General features: G+C 40.4%; 1 long non-coding RNA gene across 2 annotated transcripts; it reads left to right on the top strand.

Moving 5' to 3' along the window:
* Window positions 1-256: 256 nt before the first annotated feature.
* Window positions 257-15,557, top strand: LOC127692409 (uncharacterized). 2 transcript variants are annotated; one of them, XR_007979459.1, is made up of 3 exons: window positions 257-397; window positions 11,176-11,305; window positions 15,084-15,557. It is a non-coding gene; the product is annotated as an uncharacterized LOC127692409 (long non-coding RNA). The 2 variants fall into 2 exon arrangements; XR_007979458.1 differs by having other exon boundaries at window positions 15,123-15,557.
* Window positions 15,558-17,142: the final 1,585 nt, after the last annotated feature.

A 17,142-nucleotide genomic window follows, 5' to 3' on the forward strand; every position in this document is an offset into this window, starting at 1 on the left:
GTGGTAAAATTACATCCAGGAAACTACATATCCTCATAAACTAAAAGAATATAGATTTATTAATATGTATCCAGAATAACACTTAAGAATTTTTTAACGTGTTTTTCACCTTGAAAGGACCTGCTTGAAGCCTGCACAGCAGCGGAAAAACCCTGTAGTCCAGGGTTTTTTTGTCACACACACAGAGCACAGATTTTTTTGATTATGTAGATTTCTTTCCTTACTGCAGTTTCATATGCAAAGCATGTATCGGCCACATCCATGCTATCTCCTAAAGCAGTCATTCTGAAACCCAATCTGGGGACAGTGCAGACTAAATAAAATTTCATTTTGATTTGGCCTCCTGCTGCGAACGGGACTGCTTTGTCTCAGCCGGCAGAATCAGCAAGCCAGAAAGGTATGTGGAGCATTGCAAGGCTGGTGGAGTGTCTGGAGGCTCAGGGTCGCCTCTGCTCCTGGCTCGCAGCTCTTCCACTTCCTGCTCCCCTTCTTCCCTCAGTGCTGCATGCCTTCTACCTGCAGGGCAGAGTGGTGGCTAACCCGCACCAGTCGTTGACTTTGGCATCTGTTTTATCGCTCCTGCGACTGTTTGCATACCCCCACCCCCCACTGTCTTTGTTATTGTTATGCTTTGGTTTTGGTTTTGGTTTTCTTTTGTGTTGTTTTCTCCTCTGCCTCTATTTTCTATTCTTGTTTTTTTTTCCCTTCTTCACATTGGTCTTCCATGTTTCTCAAGGTGTTGAATACTAAAATACTGAATGAAAGGGGAATTGTGTAAGTGCTGTGCTAATGCTCCAGAGATTCCACTGGAGAATTTGTCATGCTGGATTTTATGATAAATTTGAAGATGCGTTTAACAGTTTTGAAGGACTTTAGCATTCATGGCCCTTTGGAGTGGCCCTGGCAGAAAAGGAGTCACCCATTTTAGAGAAAGGGAGACTATAAAATAAAGAATATCTTCTCAGGGGACTGGATTGTTTGGAATCATGATATGTTGTGTGTGTGTGTGTGTGTGTGTGTGTGTGTGTCCTCAAATGCATTGTGGCAGTGCCTGCCTGCATCCCCCTGCTCAATATGGTCTCTTTTGAACAATGACCTTCACTTGGAGTCATCTCAGGAGAGGCCAATTGTGTCAAAGCTCTTCTTAGACTTGTCCCACCTTTCTGAGAGTGGAAGGGCCATCAAGGGACAACCTGCTGTGATGTTCTCAGAAGCTTTTCACACAGTGGCAGAGGGCCAGGGGATGGCCATTCTGGGAACTCAGTTTTCAAGTCTGAAGGTCTCCTTGGAACTGTCACTGCCCTTGACCAAATTCATAAGGTGCTGTGAGGGAAAGATGTGTTTCTCCCTGGTTTACATATTGGCATGTCATTAATCTAAATTAGATTATAGCAAACTGGTTAAAATGGATACAGAGTAAATGAAAAATAAATTGCCTAAGAGGAGTCCAGGGAGTAACTTCATTGTGACTCAGGAGTTCTGCATAAGTAATTCCACCTAAGAGGTGGGTGAGTGGGTGAAAATATCAAATAGCTTCACAGGGACCTCCCTGCCTCACCCAAAGCAAATGCAAAATAGGTCATGTCATGTAACTTTGTACAGGGTTGGAATTAACTTTTAGAAAGCACAGATTTTGCATCACCCCAGCCAATGGCCTTCTGCCTCTACTTGATGTGTTATTGACATTCATAGATGAGCGCCATGGCATCCCCAAGCTGGCTTCCTGCTTCTGCTGAGCAAGTCTTGGCTACAGAGGACACACACCCACAGCTCAGTTGTTTGTGGTGAGGCTCCCTACTATGTCACCATGTGGAACAAATGGAATAACAAAGTGTAAGTTGAAGATGTTGGAGAAATAGTAACAGGAATACAAAGCCAAATGTTGCTTGGTGGAGACATTGCCATATATGAAGAAAAACATGGAGATGCTAGGCCTTTCTTGAAGGTTTGGCTTAGGAGGTGGGTGGTTCCTAATACTACGGAGTGTCTTTTTGTTATAGCCTGAATATGAAAGCTACATGGTTATTTCATAGCTGTTCAGAATCAAATACAAGTTTGGTTTTATTTCTAAGAGGCCACTTATTTAGGTGTTATGTAAGTTTTCTTTAAATTAACAACTATTAAGCAAGCATGCCATCTTGAAAAAGCAGAATTTAAATAGATATTTTTAAAATATAAAGTATAAAATATAGGAACACAAGGGTTTGTGTTTTGAGTATGTATAAGTATATAACTATTTAGAAATAATGTACACATACATATGAATATGAAAAGAGACTGAATTAGTTATTTAATGAGAGTCAGCAAGATCATATCAAAAATAAAAGTTAACAAACGTATGTAGTATATCTAAACTCTAGTTCACTGGATATGTATAATATGCACCAAGGGTTAGTACTAAGCAACAGAATAGTATTAATTGATAGGTTCATTTTGGACTCATCTGGACTCTCACTGAAAGATAAAATTATTATAATATCATTTAAGCAATCATGAATTTGGGTGGGGCTCAGTAAAGAAGCAGTTGGGATGATGTATCCTACCTCCCTTTGTGATATCTGCAGAGCCTGAAGTATATCACCCTCTAAGTTCATGGGCTCCATAAACATAGCACTTCTATGTGTTTTCCAGCCCCAAATATACTCACTGAAAGGAATGTTGACAACTGTAATGGGGTCTCTTGTGGCATATTCCTATTTGTTTTGTGAGGAGCATCATCTAGCCTTGCACATTTTATTACCTGGGTCTGTTTAAATACAGAAGGACAGCTAACAAGAGTTTCACATGCAGTCAGGCCTAAGACAGAGAATTTAAGAAGCCAATTCCCGTACTGTTAGTCTTGGAGAAAGTGGTGGTCAAGGATGATCAGTGAAGGAATACATGAATGGAAAAGCACTGAGGGAGAACACAGAGGGCACATGCATCCCTAGGTCTCTCTCTTCATGCTACCTGGGAACCATCATTTGTGGGAGAAGATTTAAAACTCACAGATCCTCACCTGTGGGCCCCAGAGACCACATAGACCTGTTCACAGACTTGTGTGTTCCCTAAGGAAATTGCTTACCATGGTATGCTCAACTCTCCAAAGAGAGCATCTAATTTCCAAGAACCTGTGCATTCTAAGGTCAGGTCTCTCTTTCTCTCTCTCTCTCTCTCTCTCTCTCTCTCTCTCTCTCTCTCTCTCTCTCACACACACACACACACACACACACACACATACACACACACACACACACACACATACACACACACACACACACACACACACACACACACACAGGTCTAAGCAGAAGAAGGAGAATTATGACATTCTGTGAAACAGTCAGTATGAAAACCATAATAGATGTTCAGTTGACTTATATGCTGTAACTACTTCCCAGCTACAAAAAAAATCCCACAACATTTGCATAGAATTCATTTTACATTTTCATACATGAGACCATTAAAAGTCAGTGACTAAAGAAAAAGCCAGCTAGAATCCTGGTCCTGGGCTCTGGTGAGGCACCACTGGGAAAAAAACAAGCTCTTTAGTAGGATTCCTCAGAGTAGTATTCTTCACCTGGTCTTACAATAAAGCAAATTATCCTATCTTAATACAAATAAGTTGATTCAATAAAAGGTCATTTACTATGACCACCATGACATCTTAATTTGAAAAAGAGCCACAGTATTTACAAGTATGTAATAAGAGACAATAATCTAGATCCATTAGCTCTATGAAGAAGCATTCTTTTTCTTTACAATTAGGCAACCTTGGATAATTCCAACAGTTCAAGTGACTAGGGAAAGAATAGACAGTGCTAGTCTTTGGACAATAGCAAACCCAATTTTGCACGTGAAGATGGGACTTGTGAAGGGTAGTGGGAAGCCCTGCAAATCACAGCTTCCCTGTGCCAGGAGATGATCCCACACAACAATGTTTTATCTTATGGGATTGCAAATTTTAAAGTCTAAGTTAGATAGGCCCTAGAGATGTGTGGACATTCTCCACAGGATCTTCTCTAAGAACAGAATCCCTGTCTCTGTCTTCTCGTGCACATGGAGTGAAAAGTGTTCTTGCTTCATGGTTAAGTAGAGGAAGGACCTGAGTATCGTTGGTTACTCTTGGCTATGTAAAGCATAGGTACTGTGGTCACCAGGCCAAACAACCCTGCGTAAGCACAGCTGTACTGAAATCACTGCAAGGAGCCAGCGTCCTGTAGGCAGAGGGATAGAGGTTGTGTGTGCAGGAATAGTTGCTGGTTTTCCATGGTCAATCTGTCCAATTCCAAATAAAGGGTCAGATTCTTACCAGTCCTACTGTTATGGACTTCTATGGTATGCTTCTCTCTTGAACAATGACCTTCATTTGGAGTCATCTTATGACTAGCCATTTAGGGTACATAGAGATGAGAGATGCTGGAGTTCTAAAATTAAGATCCCTGGCTGCTTGCTGCTCTCCCACAGGACTTGGGTTCAGTGGATTGAACCTCTATCATCCATGTGGTGGCTCACAGCCTGTTTATAATCCCAGTTCTAGGAAAACCGATACCTTCTTCTGGACTCCTCAGACACCAAGTACGAACACGGTGCACAGTGCAGAGATATGTACTTTGGCAAAACACTCCTACACATAAAATTAAGATAATGTTTTAGGGTTTTTTTGACAAATAAGATTGAGTGACAAGATTTGAGGGCGGCACTAAGTGAATGGAGGAATCACTATTTATTCCTGTAGCCACCAGCACCCATAAAACATACACACACACACACACACACACACATATGTCCATTCTCCACCTTTCAGAACACTATCGTAAAGAACAGAAGGAGCATAGAAAGGAAACATGAGTCTGGGCAGTTTATCCAAATGTAAGAATGAGCACCAACTGAGAAAGACTGTTTAAATTATCAGGCATGACAGCTCAAAACTTGATTGGACATTTAATTAATTTCTCTCCCTGTCCTCACTCATGACTGACTGAGAGCTTGGGAAGAAGTCTCGATGAGCTGCAACTAAAACACAGAAAGTCAATTATATTTTCATCTTATGGACAAGTACTACCTCGACTGAGACTTTGAAGGTCAGGTACATCTGAAAGATTCCAGGTCAGGTTTTCACCTCTGTGTCTTTGCTGAAGGACTCAAAAATAAATAAATAAATAAAAAGTTAAGACTGCATATGTTAATCTCAGAAAAATCCAGGAGAAGTGTATGAATAAAAACTGATTGCATAGGATGAGTTAAACTTCTCAATAGCTCTGTGTAATGTAGCTTTAAGTCTAGAGAATCACATGTCTCTACTGTATGGATTTCTCCCAGTAAGTTCCCCTTCTATGAAAGGGATATTTAGAGCACAAAAGTGGGGCCAAATGTATTGTCAATGTCTGGTGTCTAAATCCACGGTCTAGTTTATGCACCAGGCTCAACGGGGGGTCCAAATAGAGCCACTGTCTCTCTCAGGAATTTAGAACATAAACATAAAAGCTGGCTTGCTGGAATTGTTGGAACAGGATACATTTGATGACATGGCAGAAGACACATAATGCATACATTTTACATTTGTTCCATGAAGCTAGAAACTGGCCAGCTTTCTCCTCCATAGTCCTGCTTGGTCAACTCACGTTGTGTTCTTTGAAATGCCAGAGTGTGTCTCAGCCAAATCCCTCCCTTATGCTTAAGTTGGCTAAAGTTTATTTCAGTTGTTTTCAACTTAAAAGAGCGTCGTGTTGCCAAAAACATGTGAACAAGAAATTCTTAGAAATTGCTGTACCATTTTAGACCTTCTAACACTTAGCCTAAGGGGGAAAAGATAGTGAATGCTCACTTAGACTTTGCTCCTGCATTAAGACTGAAGGGCTGTTGAATCTGATAATGGTGGCAAATATTCAAGATTTCTTTCAGAAGTTTCTAGAAGGTAAAATAAATACTAGGGATGTGACTACCTTGGAACCAAAGGCTGTCATGTTACAGCGATTGATCCTCACTTGTGGGTTGCAGATCAGAGATCCCAGATCAGATATTTCCATTACAATTCACAACAGTGGCAATATTACAGTTATGATGTAACAAGGAAATAATTCTATGGTTGGGGTGGTCACCGTGAAAAACTGCATTCTGGAGTCACAGCATTCGGAAGGTTGAGAAGCTCTGTGCTAGCTGAAATGTTCACAGGATAATTCCCTGAGAGATGCTCAAGGCTGCTTGCTCCTACAACTTGGTTAGTCTTGTAAAACATGCATCAGGTTGAATGTCAACTGAATATTGACTTAAAACCCTGACAATAGACAAAATAGCAGAGAGTGCCACTTTGCCCAAGGATCCAGGCCAGCTCAATCCACTACTGAAAAGATCTAGATCTATTAGTGCGAGGGAGGAGTACTAATTATTTCTGAAATGATTATCAGAAAGAAAGTTTTTTGAAAGCAGTTGGATAAGTAATCTCTCTCTCTCTCTCTCTCTCTCTCTCTCTCTCTCTCTCAAGCAATGTGAGGGCTTGCAACACAAGCAGTCTTTTTGTTTTTAACATTAAACTAAGTATGTGGAATGGTCCAAACTCCAAACTTCAAACAGAACAATCCATGCTGTTAGTAAAGCATAAACCAAATGCATGAAATGCTCTAAACTTTTGATAGAACAGTTCACGCAACAGATAAAACATAAACTGAGGCCTAGCGCTCTTAAAGAGCACCTTGCAATGCTGTATAGAACCACAAGGCGATGCATGTTTTAGTAGCATTTTATATACTAGGTGCTATAACACACCTATTATGTATGTGATATTTAATATTATAGAGTACTAAATATATCTGTGCAATACAGGAGTACATATAAGATAGGAAACTTTACCCAAGTGGTCCAAGGGCTTGTTCACGTCTGAAGGGCAAGGATAGGTGGCTCTAGTGTGACCATCACCACTTGGCCACATTGAGGATGCATTTATCCCCCTGGCCCATTACAAGCTGCTGTGCTTGCCATTTTCAGACCTTTTCTCTTGTTTTGCCTATTGAGAAAAATGCTGGAAATTTTCATGTTAAGGAAAGAATTTTAAGGGAAAAAATGTGTATTCTGAGAACTGATATAAAAAAGTCCTATCTGTGGCTTAACTACAGCTATGAGATGAACTGCTGCTTTTTCTTTCTTTTTCTTTGCCAGCTATTTATGAGTGTTTGGAGAGTGTGCAAACAGTAATGAGGGTGAGGAACTGGGCGGAACAAGGGGATCGGGGTTGGAGTAATGGCATGAAATTAAGAAAAGGGAAATTTAGGTTGATTACCAATTACCAATTGAAAATCTTCTTAATGCCAAGGTCTATTAGACTGTAGGGCAATCTTGTGAGGGAAGTAGGGGAACTCCCATTGCTTGGATGTTTCGAATTAGAGTGGACAGAGCGCCATCAAGGGCACCCTGTGGCGAGCCATCTACCCCGTTGTGTGAATGAGTGAGTTCACCTTGGTTGCCTTTATAGGCTCAAACTTCCATTCGACCTGGGGACAGAAGAGAAAAAAAAGCCACATAGCTGGGTCTGCCCCACATAGCTCAGGATTTACCCAAAAGATCCTGGGATCATCTGGAAATATTTCTTCTGCTTCTCATCTGGGGCAGTCTCTGAACACTTTGATGAGAGTTCCAAAGAGACAGTTTTGCTGGCAAGAAACACCTTCCCAAGATATATGTTTTCCACCTGGGAAGCTGACATCTTTCTGAGATTCATAGAAACCAATATCTTGTGTCATGCAGCACTCGGCTTCTCAGTAAAGTAAAAACTAAAGCAACCAGGCAAGTGACATTTTAATAACATGGCTATTGGGGCACGGTGGGTGTGCATAGTCTCTCCTTCCTAAAAGGCAAACAGATGAGAGGAAAAGATGATGAGAAAGAAAGTTTGAAGGGGAAGGGGAACAGGTTTGATTAGCGATTGATAAGCATTCTGACATTTGTCAGCAGCCAAACAAAGTAGACATCCTTAAAAATGTGAAAAAAAAAAAAAAGGTCATTTCTCTTTGTCTCTGGGAATTCATCTTGTCATATGTGAGAGGATTTCAGTGAAAGGTTTTTAGTTAGTAGGAATATCTGTAGAAGTTAATGTGTCCATGTGGAAGTGGTTACTTCTCCACATTTTAACCATAGGAATTCTGTCACCCATAAAATAAAATCAAATATTATATGCCATATGATACTGGTCTCCCTTTTAAATATTCTAGGTTAAATAAACATACCCAGATTCACAAAAAACAAGAGACATACAGCATGAGCTAACATGCATCTTGCCATAGTTTGTCTTCATTCAAAACTCACACATTGAAGTTTGGATGCCATGGTGCTGCTGGTAGCAGGGACTTGCGGAAGTACTTTGAAAAGGTCATTGAAAGGGAGTGAATTCCTACTCTCAGGAGACTACTTGAGATGCTGCATAGCTACACACTGCAGAAAGTCTGTGTCCTCCTTCCGGTTCCCTTTATGCATTGAAGAAACAAAGGCATTTGCCTATACCGTATGTTGGACTTCCCAACCTGCACCAAGGGAGTGAACCTCTTTTGTTTGCAAGTTACCCAATTTTAAGTTTTCTGAAAGTGGGTGATAGGCAAAGATTCACCTATGAGCTATGAACAGAGACTACAGTGAGGTCAAGTGATGGGTCACAATCTGGTATCTAGCATCCAAGGCCCTCATGTAAAGAATCTCAGGTGTTACGTGAATGTAGAGTTCCTCATCTGAAGACCTGTATTGAGTAGGTCATGTCTCTACCATGAAGAAGACACCAGGTGCTCTCTCTCCTTCCCCCCTCCATATCCTCTACCTTTTTCATGGCAAGGGGTTATAGCCATCACCTGTGGTCTACAGAGACAGAAATTAGACACAAAAAGAATTTAAGAGCATGTAGCACTGTCTCTGTTCTGCAAAGTATATCTGCATGTGTCTGTGGCTCTAAGTGTGTATATTTTTGCCTCTGTATTTACCTGTGTGTCTGACTCAGAGTGTGTGTATGTATGTCTGTGTGTATCTGTGTACGTCTGTCTCTAAGTGTGTATATGCATATCTGTGTGTGTCTGGGGGAGAGAGGGAGGGAGAGAATCTATTTGTGTCTCAGTGTGTGTGTATGTGTATTTATGTATGTGTCTCTGAGTGTGTGTATATATATGTGTGTGTCTATGAGTGTGTGTATATATATATAAAATTGTTTGAATGTGTCTCAGAGTTGGTGTGTGTATCTGTGTGTGTCTGAGTGTGTGTGTATATATGTATGTGCATATCTGAGTGTGTGCATATTTATGAGTGTGTCTCTGAATATGTGTATATCTGTGTGTGTATTTGTCTGTGGGTGATGTGCATGCATGTGCATGTGTGTATATGTATATGTGTATGTATATGTATATGTGTGCATGTGTATTTGAGTATATGTGTGTGTATACATGGCATACATGGGTGTGCACATGTGCTTAAGTGTCTTATTGCATGTGTGTGTGCATGGGTATGTTTTAATGTCTCTGTGTGTGCATGTGTGCATGCATGACATGTGTATATGTGTGCACATATGTGTGTGTGTTTATGTGTATGCATATAAGAGAGATTTGAACACTGTCTTGGGTGTCTCTTGTGCTCTTTTCCAATTCTCTCATATTTTGTTTGACAAACTCTGTATCTGAGTTAAACATTCTTCATAATACCACATGTCTGTAGTCTGACTAAAGGAGTAAAGTATCTCATGCCTCTAACAGGTTCCATACATGAGATTAATATTTTCTAGAAAAATATGAGTCTTTTCTCTCCCTATGTGATGAACAGTTTTTTTCAAAACCCACAGCTGTACACAAGGATGTACATATTTGAGGCTTTAGACATTTACAGGTGAGTATCCCTTGCTCACCCCCCTTTTCCTGGTGCCAAGTCTTCAGTCTAAGATCTTGCACATATCAGACAACTTGTTCTACCACTGAGCTACAGCCCCAGGCCAGTGTTCTTACCATCTACTCTTAACAACCTACTGATTGATAAAATGTTCAGATGCTATGCTCAAGAGTGGTGTTGAGGGAACTTGTTGTCTCTGTTGTGAGCTGTGTTGATGAGAACTTAGTAGTTTCATGACTATGAGTCTGTCCCAATGCCCAAAGAACTGACTCGGTCACAATCAGATATGGAGCACACTTTCTATCTTAGGCCCAGATTTGCAACAGGGGCAACTCACTAATGAGTCACACTGTCTCCACTGGGAAATAAGTGAGCTGATTCCCTAAGTGCAAACCAGTCAAGGATCCACTCTCCATGGACATGAAGTTAAATCACAGCCAGTGCACTGACTGCTGTCTGTCTGAAACACAAGCCAAATGATTCTCTGTTGAAAGAGCAGCACCTCCAAGAATTTTCCTTCAGATTTACCCAGAAAACATTGTATCAAAATTTCTGGTAATTTTTACTTTTTAGATTTAGTTTAAGGGGATAACTCTCCCCTTAAACCTGATCATTGCAACATATAGCTACAATGATGATAGTACTCTCTATATAAATGTAATTTTAAACACTTCCATATAGGGTAGCTCATCTAATCATTTAATAAATACTTAATTTTGAATTATCAAAAGCCATGCTAATTCTATGATATCTTAATTTTATTAACTAACTGCTAGAAGAAAAGTTGAGTTGGAAATATGAAATGATAAATTCACAATAACCTTGATCATAAGATATTTCTGACAGCTATGACCACTTGAAGTATTTCTATCATACTTTGTAAGTGGGCTTTCAAATAAGAGTAGAATGTTACATTCCATAAAAAAATATGACTGCCTCCTTGGAAACAGAGTTTAGATACATATTCCTTGCCATTTTGGTTTTGTACTTGGAGGCATGCCTGTCATCTATTTTGGGGGGTGGTTCACGTGGCAGAGACATCTTAAACTCTGGCCTCTTCCAATGATTGTCCAAAAGCCTCTGCAAATCATTGTGGTTGTAGCTGGTATGAGTTTGCACTTGATCTGGACCCAACGTCAACTGCTAAAGTTTTTAAAGATGAAGGCATGAGATCAAACTCAGGTTCAAAGGTCTCTAACAATTCTAGAAGCTTCTTTGCTCTTCCTTGGTGACTATGAAGTGGCACGCAGTACCCAGAATACATCTATTCACGAAGCATGAATTCAGTGTATTTACAATGGGATCTCTGTCTAACAAAGGTCTAGTGACCTTCTTCTGTGTTCTTAGGTACCAAATGTGGGGACAGATGTTCCTCTGGAACCAGCAGGAAAACTCTACAAAGTCCACAGTGTTCTTATTCCAAGTGTGCTGAGAGCAAAGGCCAGATATGAGTACCCTCACTCTGCAAAACAGAAAGGTAAACATTGCAGTCATTTTAATGTCCTGAGCTGATAAGAAGCAGAAGTGGTTGTCGTTTGTTGCTGTTGTTGTTTTGTTGTTGTTATTTTTAACCAAGTATTTAACTTCAAGTAGTTGCAGGCTTTAACTGACTAACTTATAATCTCCACTTCTACTTTTGATGAACAAGGCAGGGTTTGAATTATTATTTTAAAAGAAAGGGAGAGAGGGAGAGAAAGTCTGGGTAATGTTGAAGGCCAGAGACAATACCTTACTGGAGTTTTACATTGTTTCTCTATACTTTTCTAACTGTATGAAGACAAATAATGGCCAAGGAAGGAAGAAAACACATGGGAGCCTAGAGAATACATTTCACAAATAAGACCTGAAAAGAATATACATACACCAACATTACACAAACACCTCCCATCTAAAAATTAAGTAATTGTTTTTCCAATCAGCACCCCGGCTGTAAAACAGAGCTTCAGTTGGGATCAGCTGCAAAGTCTAAACCTGACCTAAAATGAAGTGATGGAAACCCCTTATGGGCTTGTTCATTGGCACTTTGCTTTTTGAATTTTAGTTTATTTTATTGTTATTGTTTTGCAAATTGACACAAAGCTAGAGACATATGGAAAGAGAACCTCAACTGAGAATATTACTCCATCAGCCTGGCACACAGGCAAGTCTGTAGGGCACTTTCTTGATGATTGATGCAGAGGATCCAGGACCCTGGGTACCCTACCATCCCTGTGTAGGTAGTCCTGAGTTATGGAAGAAAGCAAGGTGAGCAGGTCATGAGCAAGCCAGAAAGCACTGTCTTCCTTGCCCTCTCCAGCTCCTTCCTCTAGCTTCCTGCCTTGAGTCAATGCCCTAAATTCTCTAAGTCATGAGGTGCAGTGTGACCTGGAAGTTGAAAGATGCATTAACTCTTTCTTCCCCAACTTGCTTTTGATTGTAGTTTTTTGTTTTTTTGATTTTTGTTTTGGTTTGATTTTTGTTTTAATCAAACAAAAGAAACCAAACTAGAACACTTTGTTCCACAAAGAAGAAAGATCTCCAGACCTAATATCAAGGGCATTAAATCAAGCCTGAACCTATGTCAGTGCACAAGTCCCAGCCCAAAAAGCAGCTTATGCTGCTATGGTTTTTCCTGTACTTTACATGGTTTTACCTCAGTTATCTGATCTCAAGGAAAACTGCCTCAAGAGCTGCTCACAGAACAGACTGGTTTTCTTCCCAGTATCCTGGTCATCCAAGGATGTTCATCTTGAATCTGGCAGGCTTTCTGTTAATCAAGGAACAGTGGATGGATACACTCATTAGGACAGAACTCAAGTTATCCTGAGAATTTCCTCCTTAGACCAAGGCTCTGAGAGTCAGCTTTGAAGGCAGTATCTTTCATTAATCTTTGGGATAGAGTCGAGTGTATTTAATTTTAAATGGGTGCCCTTATCCTTTGGCACTGATCATTGACACTTCACATTAGCACTACTAATTAATAAACCTCAAAGACAGCTAAGGGGGCATGGACATTCTCTAGATGTAGATATCTCGTGTCCCTGCCGTTGTTCAGATGTAGATAGACGTCATATTGTCAAAGATCATCACAACATCTCCTGGCAAGTGTATCCTCATGGATATGTGATGTCACTGTATGTGGAGACCAAGGTAAGGCAACCTACTAGGAAACACCTAGTGTCTGTCAGAGCCATAAGGCGAAATGCAAATTAGCATGGTGTCACTCCATTACAAATGCCACTATTACAAGTGGCAGGCCTCCTGTGGTTGATCAGAAAGACAACAATGAAAACAAAGAACAAGCCAAAAGCAGGCCTCCCACCACACGCAGCTGATAGGAAATAGTTCAGAGCTCCTAGATTCTAAGACCAAAAGCAACAAGAGAGAAGGTGAATCTATACCTCATCTCACTCACAGCTTAGAGCTTACTAAGGAGAAGCATCATTAGCAACCTCAACATCCTCTAGTCTCACTGAGTGCCTCTGCTTGAGACATATTTATGTGTGCTAAATGCCCCTGAATAGCAGTTAGGTCGCTGTGGCCTCTGCTTCCACTGACTGTGCCTTCCCTGTCATCCAATAACATTTGCCTTTGCCATTTTGTCAATAAAATAAGGACAGTGTTGGTTTCTAGCATCCTGGTATTTTGTTGAGCAAAGCAACACTGTGGTGCGTGAAAGGCATGCCAAGAGATCTGACGTAAATGGAAATCATCTCGGCTTCCTAAGTGCGCACAACAGGTGCATGAAATAGATGTTCAAAATGCTTTCTATTATTTGGCTTTTTTGGAATCAAATCAGAATCAAGAACAATAGTGGCCATTTCAGATAAATTACTTCTGCACATTCTTGCAGACTGAGCAGCTGTAAAAAATAAGTGTCTGTGTGTGCATGTGTAAAGGAGGGGGGCGAAAGCTGGGGGTGCCAGCCATCCAGAAGGTGGATGCAAGTATGTCTCTCTACTATGTACCCTGCATACTCTGTATATTAACCTTTTGCCTTTCTTGTGCCATGATAAAAACCAGTTTCTTTCCACAATTGCACGATTCATTAACACCATACTTTAATAATTAAAGAGCACAAGTCTAGAGGCAAAATTAAATAAATAAAATAACCAAGATAAAAGTTTGCAGACAATCCATTATTTCTCAGACAGTCCCTCTGAAAAGTCCATGGAGATGTGGTTTAATGATTTAAGTTCTAAAATGGGCTGTTTAATAAAATATTGAGTGTTTATATAGGATCGCTCTCACAGGCAGCATCTCCACAGTCAGCAGGTATTGTTGCTAACAATGGGAGGAGGGTGATTGGCAGCCCGCCCTGTCCATCGTCACCCCATTCTGGACTCTCTCTGGCCATCTTCATGTCTTATTACTTCTGTTAGTAATTTTTAATGTTTGGCGGGGAAAGGATTGTTGTTGTTTTAGTTTTTTCTGTTAGCACATTCTATTTTATTAGACAGCATTACTAGTAGAGAGAGAGGGAGAGAGACAGGCCTTAGTTAAAGTAGATATATAGTTGGGTATAGTGGGATTAACCTATTATTACACTCCATATACTCCATATACTCCATATGTGTGTATGTGTGTGTATGTGTGTGTGTGTGTGTGTGTGTGTGTGTGTGTGTGTGTGTGTGTATAAAATTGCCCATAATGAAATCAGGGCAAAAGCATTAATGAGTTAGGCGGAGGGGGAGGAAGAGGAGGAGGAAGGAGGAAGCAGAACACTGTTTCCTTTATTGTAATTTGACTTAGGCACAAACTGCTTAGCAGACACTTGAAAAGAGCATTGGACTACAAACATGATTGTCCCCCATGTTCCTGTGATAACTGGAATGTTCCTTTTGTAACTAGAATGCGCAAGCTAGAACCGGTGCAGACCTGATGACCAACTGAGCTGCTCCCTTGATGATACCGGAGGGACTCCACAGGACTCCAGTAATTGTCCCCCATGTTCCTGTGCCCCCTCTAAGTTTCAAGTCTCTGCTCTGTAGGTTTTTTCCTTCACATTTCAATTGTGATATTTAGTTTTGCTACAACCTCAAGGCTTGAATCAAATAAATTCTCTCAAAATTTTAGATCTCACATAGAAACAGATAATGCTTATCAAAAATGACCTCTTTTTTGCTTTTTTTTTCAAAGCAATATCTCTGAACACCAATGTCCCCAGGTGGTGGGAATGGTAAACAAAGTTAGAGAGCCTATATTTATGCATAAATCTCCCCAAGTTAAAAACAATAAATTAAATTATAAAAAATTATAATGTGCTTTTATGTTAGAGTTGAAAAGAAAACTCATGTCTGTCTGCTGTGGTCCAGGCTGCTGCTGCTCCTGCTGCTGCAAGTGGAAAAAGGAAAGTCACACTGCGAGGACTGCAGATGTGCTGAACACTGCTAGCACCCCATGTCTGATGGCTTGCTCTTTGGCATGAGCATGCTGACTGATTGCTTGACACTTAAACTGTGTAAATATGCACAGCAAATCCTTTCTTCCAAGGATCCTTTCCCAGAGCTCTCTCTTTTACAGCAAAGCAGGATGCTTCTCCCCTCTTAAAAAAAAAGAAAGAAAGAAAGAAAAAGGAAAGAAAAAAGAAAAACAGTTCCGATCTCCTGATAAAGAGAAAATGATGTCATCAGCTTGGGCCACTCCTGTGTTTTGCTTTCCAATTCCTATTCTGATAATTTCTTCTCCTATCCCATTTTCTTGAAATATTGTATAATTCTCCTAAATAAAATCCTGACTCCCCAAAGCCATTCTGATTCCCAGGCTTGTTTATGTTAAGTGTGTGTTAGTGCCGGACATCCTGTCCGACCATTAAGTTTTAAATACTATTCTTACTCATGTGACAGGAGTACAAACCAGTGAAGTGCCCCATCATGTTGTGTGTTCCTGCAGTCACCTCTGCATCACCTGTGTGGAGATTAGTCCAGCTTTTGTAACTGGAATGGGAAAGCTAGAACCAGTGCAAGCTTGGTGGCTGACTGAGCTGCTCCCTTGATGATACCAGAGGAAGGGACTCCACAGGGGACTCACCCTGAAGGCTGCATGAAGATGCAGGATTTAACCTTGCAAAGATGCAGTTTCTTCTGTGTTTGATCTATCTTTTCCCTTGTATGAAATAGGCTTCAGGTCTCATGCATAAACCACTAGGTAGAAAAAACGAGGAGTCTTTTGCATGAAAAACGGTGAATCCAAAGGTGGATAAGCACTTGATGTTGGAAGTAAATTTTCACTTTCTTTCCATTCGTTTTTATTGCTTTGCAGAATAGAAATTCCACAGCCTCAGAAGCTAAGGGGCCTTTGGGGCTAGGGGGTGGGGAGAAAGAAAGTAAAAAGGGAAAAAAAGAAAAGAAAGAAAGAAAACCCTAGCCACTTTGGGATCTCAGCGCCAGACTCAGATAAGCAGCTCAGGGAGGTCTAAGGAGACCCTTGTTAGCTGCTGGATACAAGGCTTCCACTTTGTTTCCTGTGGAAACTGACACAGGACAAATTGAAAGGGTGATTATTTGCTGGCTCCACAGTCTTCCATGATCTAGCATCTCCAGGATTTTACAGCAACCAGAAGCAGGGAATGCAGGAAGACATCAGATTTGTCAGTGTCTGCTGGGATCCCTGGCAGAGGGCTCAAAGTTTGAGCTTTTCATATGAGCTGAAGAAATCTCTGTTCTTTCTATTTGTGAAACAAAAATGTTAGTTGAGCATCACCTTTGTCTGTACCTGTCCCTTCCTTGGCTTCCTTTTGCTGTGTGATTTTTTTAAAGGGAGGCAATGAAGAATAACACACAGGCTGCATAGGTGGTTATGTGGGAAAATTCAGACTTTGTTCTGTTCATTAACCCTTAAACAGTGGATCCCCTCCAACTCTCTGGTTGGTGACTGGCTTATCCAGCAGAATATTTAGTCCAGTCCTTTTATAAATCTATTGTTTTTTTTCTTATGGATTTTCTAAAATCCCTGCCTTTATGAGTTGGAGATGGGGAGACTGAAGTGTAATAGATACAGTTCCCCCCCCCAAAAAAATCATGAATTATTATTAGTGGTCAAATGTTGAAATTGAAAACTAGCATTATCTTCACATGGAAAATATTATTCTGGGTTGCATTGCTAGCATACTTCTGTAGAAAAACCCTTAAAAAATCATCATATTAAAAATTTCAGAACAGTACATTTGCCAACCTTGATCATCCAGTACAAGACAATCCATGATGCTGTTATTTCAAGCAGATACATTTTATAAGACTAGACTACAGCATTAACAAGGAAAGGTGATTTCCCAGTGTGGTAAAAAGGGATTTATTTTATGTTATTTCATTTTTAGCCAGCATTACTGTTTACTGG

The sequence above is a fragment of the Apodemus sylvaticus genome, chromosome 9 (assembly GCF_947179515.1).
Source record: "Apodemus sylvaticus chromosome 9, mApoSyl1.1, whole genome shotgun sequence".
Taxonomy (NCBI): Eukaryota; Metazoa; Chordata; class Mammalia; order Rodentia; family Muridae; genus Apodemus; species Apodemus sylvaticus.